Consider the following 6,000-nt stretch of genomic DNA (forward strand, 5'->3'; position numbering starts at 1 on the left):
TGTACCTCATCGAGTTCCTTCTATTCAGTTCCAAGAAGCTTTGAGGATCTGGGAGAGGGAAAGAAGACTTACTGAGGACATGATAACTGTCTTAAATATGTAAAGGGATCTCATGTAAAAGAGTTAGTAGATTTACTTATATTTACAGTGCAGAAATGGCCAAGAAGTAAAGGTTTAATGGAGTGGAATAACCAAAGCCAACATAGGGAGCCAATAAAGTTAAATCGGCCTCAAAGTTTTCTGAATTGGTTTAAAACAGAGGCACAAACTATGCTATTAGGAATATGATGAAAGGAAACTACATGTTGCTTTTGGTTGGTCTAAGAGGTTGATTTTATACAAAGTCAAACAAGAACCCTCTGACCTTATAGAATCCATATGCACAGGAAATATTCTTTCACTTCACTCTTTCCCTAAAAGATCCAGTCTTTACCATAGGTTGCAAACAAAAACAACAAGGAATTCTGTTACTGGGCCTTCAGCTCTTATCCACTCACTCTGAGCAAAACTATAAATGTCTTTCCCAATCATCCAGTAAAATCCATTCTGTCCCTTTAGGTCTAACCATTTGCAACACTATGATTTCAGCCATCTGAACATCCATATTTATCATGCCATTCAATGACATAATCTCCTTGTGATAAACCATTGTTTTTATTTTTAAAATTTTATTTATTTTTTAGACAGTCTTGCTCTGTCACCCAGTCTTGAGTGCAATGGCAGGATCTCAGCTCACTGCAACATCTGCTTCCCAGGTTCAAGCATTTCTCCTGTCTCAGGCTCCCAAGTAGCTGGGATTACAGGTGCCTACCACCACGCCTGGCTAACTTTTGGATTTTTAGTAGAGATGGGGTTTTACCCTGTTGCCCAGGCTGGTCTCGAACTCCAGGCCTCAAGTGATCCACCTGCCTCAGCCTCCCAAAGTGGTGAGATTACAGGCATGAGCTACTGCACCTGGCCTCCTTATGGTAAACCATTCTAATGGGAGTTGTATGGCTCTTTTGCTTAGTTGTTTTTAATCTGACCAGAACTTTGTTAATTCTATGAATTGAAGAACATCAATTAAAGCACTGGAATTGAACCACTAGAGGGAGTCCAGAACCAACTAAGCCTGAAGGCTACAGGATTGTTAGGACATTGGTGTTCTCAACTGTGGTTTCCACTCGATTTTCCCAGGATTCACACCTAGGTATATGAAGCCATCTGTTGTCTCTATATATTAACTGGCTTAGTCTCTTCAGGCTGCTGTAACAAAATACTACGAACTAGGTAGCTTATAAATGACAGCAATTTATTTGTTACAGTTCTGGAGGCTGGGAAGTCAAAGACAAGGCACTGGCAGATTCCATGACTGGTAAGGTCCCCCTGTCTAGAGACAGCTCATTGTACCTGCACATGGTGGAAGGGAATAGCTAGCTCCCTTATGTTTCTTTTATAAGCACACTAATCCCATTCATGAGGGCTCCACTCTCATGACCTAATCACCTCCCAAAAGGCCCTGACTCCTACTACCATCATCTCAAGGGTTAAAATTTCAACAGATGAATTTTGTGGAGGACACAAATATTGAGACCATAGCAGTAACTGACTTATTTTCACATAATTTTTCACAAGCCTCAAGCCATGTAAAACTCAGTTTCTAAGTTAAAATTTAATTTTTGTGTGAAGTATAAAAATGAGACCGTTCCTAAATCTAAAATTTAGTGGTAGGTCAAAATCCAAACCGATGGAATTCATCTTGCTATAGCCTAGAAACATTTCTAGCTTTAAATTGTTTCAAATAGCTTTGCCAAACAAAATCTTTTGTGAGATTTTCCCGAAGTGGTACATGTAACAAATAGTTTCTCTTTATGTCCTTTGTTACATTCAAGGTTACAATCTAATTTTTAATTAACTATAAGTCTATAATTCAAAAGAAATAATTGGAACCTGTTTCTTCTTTAGGATAATGATCATACAATATTTGTGTCCCTTCAGCATATTATATATGTATATAAAAATATATTCCTGTATTTGAAAAAAATCTAAAGAAAATGGTTAAACCAGTAGCATGAGTCATCTGTAGATTAAATAATGTTAATCTTTCCTGCATTTCCATTTTTGTGTTATGTTCAACCCTAATATATTTGAACATTAGCAATGACTATGAGTTGTAATAGAAGAATAGAGATTTGTTTAGCCACCCTTGAAAAAGCGTGATTTGCAAACACTTTCTTCTCAACATGCTCATGTACATGTAGTAAGTGACTTATTTCCACGGATACCTAATATGCCAAACCTGTGTTCTTATCTTAAAGTATGTAATGAAAATCCCCCTAACTGGGACATTGTTAAAATTGTTCTTTAGAATCTCCGATCTTTACTTTTTATCTTGTATCCAGGTTAGAATTAGTCTTTAGAGTAATTCTAGATATAGAATAAGTTATAGAATCAGAAGAAGGAGGATGAAAATATTTGCTGGATTTCAAATGACCTGCAGACTATAGTTCATAGGACATCATTCTGAAAGTCCGTTCTTGCACATTTTCAAGAAATTGCTTGATTCATCATTTTTTAGAAGTTAATGTTAAGGTAATTTTTCCCTATGATGTTGGTTCACACCTTTCAACTTACAAACATAGAAATTATATATTTATTAAAACAAATATTTATTGAACATCTACTTCTTGCTTGTTACTATACCAGAGGCTGAGTATTTGGTGACAAACAACAACAATAAAAACACTGTAATCCTTGCCTTCATGAAGCTTATAGTCTACTGGGAAGTCAAACATTGAAGAAGTAAACAAGTGAATAAATCTGATAATTAAAGGTGATGAAAATTGCTTTGAAAGAAATAAACAGAAAAGGCCTACTTTAAACAGGTATTAAGGATAGGAAAAACAAAACAAATTGTTTTTCCTACTGTCATACACTACTCAGCCACTCAACACAACACTTCTGACACCAGGTGTTGGTTGGGGGGTTCCCCACATATCAAGCAAATTCTCCCACAGATACCACCTGGGTGTCCTCTAATTCAATTCAATGCTGAGACTATTTACCTGGAGATAGCATCAGACTCCACAGGTTCAGGGCCCAGTCCCTCAAGACTGCCCCCCTCACCTTCAGATGCCAATCACAAGTTCCAGGTTGTGACCTGTGCTTCTGACCAGGGACGGGCTGTAAAGTGGGCTTCCCATGAACCCCTTCTTCGGTTCTATTAATTTACTAGGACGGCTCATGGAACTCAGGAAAACACATTACTTACATTTACTGGCTTATTAATAAAGGATGTAATAAGGATACAGATGAACAGCCAGGGGATACAAAGGGTGAGATCTGGAAGGGTCCTGAGTACAGGAGCTTCTGTCCCCATGGAGTTGGTGTGTACCACATTCCAGGCACATGGATGTGTGTTTGCCAACCTGGAAGCTCTCTGAACCCCATAGTTAAGGGATTTTTATGGGGCCTTCATCATGTAGGCATGATCAATTATTAACTCAATTTCCAGCCTCTGTCCCTCTCTGGAGAATGGAGGTAGGGGCTGAAAGCTCCAAGTTTATGATCATGGTTGGGCTTTCCGGTGACCAGCCGTTATCTAGGAGCCAGGCAAGAATTGCTTTGGTAGAACAAAAGACTGCTCCTATCACTCAGGAAAGTCCACGGGATTTAGGAGCTCCATGTCAGGAACGAGAGCAAAGACTAAACATTAGAACCAAAGAGTCTCCTAGCACCCCTGTAACTCAGGAAATTACAAGGGTGTTGGGAGCTCTAGGCCAGAGACTAGAGGCAGAGACCATATATATATTTCTTATTTCACAACACGAAAGGAGAGAAGGCCTCTGAGGAAGTGACATTCCAGCTGAGACGTGAAGGATAAGTAGAAACCAAGCAGAAGAATCGGAAGAGGAAAGGGAAGAGGGAAAAGCCTGTGCCAATGCCCTGAGATTGGAATATGCTTTTTGTGTTTAAGAAATTAACAGAAGGTCAGTATTAACTTTACCACACTTTTGGCTTTTTTTTTTGAGACGGAGTCTCGCCCTGTTGCCCAGGCTGGAGTGCAGTGGCGTGATCTCAGCTCACTACAACCTCTACCTCCTGGGTTCAAGTGATTCTTCTGCCTCAGCCTCCCGAGTAGCTGGGATTACAGGCACAATGCAGCCACGCCCGGCTAATTTTTATATTTTTAGTAGAGATGGAGTTTCTCCATGTTGGCCAGGATGGTCTCGATCTCCTGACCTCATGATCTGCCCACCTGAGCCTCCCAAAGTATTGGGATTACACGCGTGAGCCACTGTGCCCAGCCCAAATACTGTATCTTAAGATTGACTATACCATACCTTTGGAAACTGTGTGCTGCCAGCCTATCTAAACATTCATCTACTTTTTTCTATTTCTACCATCAATAGGAATTTTTATTACTTTTATTGGATCATTGCAAAAATGTCCTAATTAAACTCCATCCCTCCAATCTCTCCCTAAATTGTGACTATATTAAACCAGCCAAGAAAAATCTCTTATACTTTGACTGGTTTGAGGACTATGTCTGAGTTATATTAAATCTGAGAATTTAGTTTATCTAAATGAATTATAGAGCTTTCAAACTTGTCTAAGCATTGACCCAGTATTGTGTAAGATCAGATCTTAGGGACTGAGCCAGAGAGAAGACCAGGCTCCAGGAACAAGGAAGATACTGTCCAGAAATGGTTTATTCATAGCAACTTCAAGGCAAGTTTATCAACTTTCCTTGACCACTTTCCCTCCTCCAAGATAAGTATTCCTGTCTGAATTTCCTTGATACCCTGCACGTACTTCTTAGAGCAGTTATCATATTGTGTTTTAGTTGTGGTATCCTTGTCTTTCTAAACCCTTTAAGGACAGAAAATGAGTCTTGCTCTTCTCCAGGTGCTCTGTACTTACTACAGTACCTAAAGGATTTAAGTGTAAAATCAAGATATGTTGAATGAATGAATGAGTAGCAGCAAGGCTGGATTGGTAAAATGGGACTTAGTCATGGAAAGCCTTGAATGCCATTTATTTATTCATTCTGTACCAGGAAATGTGCGGTAAATTGGAGGGAATGACATCCAGAGAACTATAGTACAATGGTGGACAGGGCAGAGTTAATGGTATTCTTTCCTCCAAGTAAACCCTTTACTCCAGGTCATTCATTTATAAAGCCTTAATGCAAATTTAACTTCCCTCCAGGAAGATTTATTTCACATCTTTGGTTCAAATTGCTCTTGTCTTAATCAGAGGTCCTGTAGCACTGTCCATACATTTATGCATCTAGTTGCATTCTGTTTGTATTGCTAGACAATTGTGTAAAGTGACTTTGTATTATTTTTCCAGTGAGATCTTTAAGTGATTTGGGAATTTGTACCTCTTTTTTCTAATCTTTCATAATTTTTGCCCCCATCCCAGCATTGAGCAAAATGCTAGGTGTTTTATAGTTAAATCTGTCTGTTTAATCAAATACTAGAAATTCACTTACTTTTTATTTGAATCTAGGAGAATGAGCTTGAAAAATCTAAAAAAAAAATTCGTTTGGGTTTTATACTTAAGGTATATTAGAGTTGAGAATTTTAGTGTGCTATAATAACTCTTAGACCTTTAGAACACTCAGACTTGTCTAGTAGTTGACCTAACATTAAATATGACCTGGTCTTGGGGACTGAGCCAGAAACAAGGCCAGCCTACAGATAGGATAGAGATTGTCTGCAAATGGTTTATTAATATTAATTCACAGGTATCCATTTCATCAAAGTTTCCTCTAGTGCTTTGCTACACCCCATCCAAAAAATGGGATGAAGTCTTGATTTTCTCTTCCTAAGGCACTAAAATCACACAGAGGAGACAGAAATACCTGTTTGCTGCACCATTATTTCTCACTGATGGACAAGATCTTGCCAAAACAATGCAAGCCCTGAGAGAGAGGGGAGAGAGAGATCTCATGACCTTTTAGCCTTGGAATGGGAGGGCTGACTCCAAAAGAAATGATCCGCTGGGTTCCAAAAT

Source organism: Nomascus leucogenys, chromosome 6 (genome assembly GCF_006542625.1).
Source record: "Nomascus leucogenys isolate Asia chromosome 6, Asia_NLE_v1, whole genome shotgun sequence".
In the NCBI taxonomy this organism is placed as follows: domain Eukaryota; kingdom Metazoa; phylum Chordata; class Mammalia; order Primates; family Hylobatidae; genus Nomascus; species Nomascus leucogenys.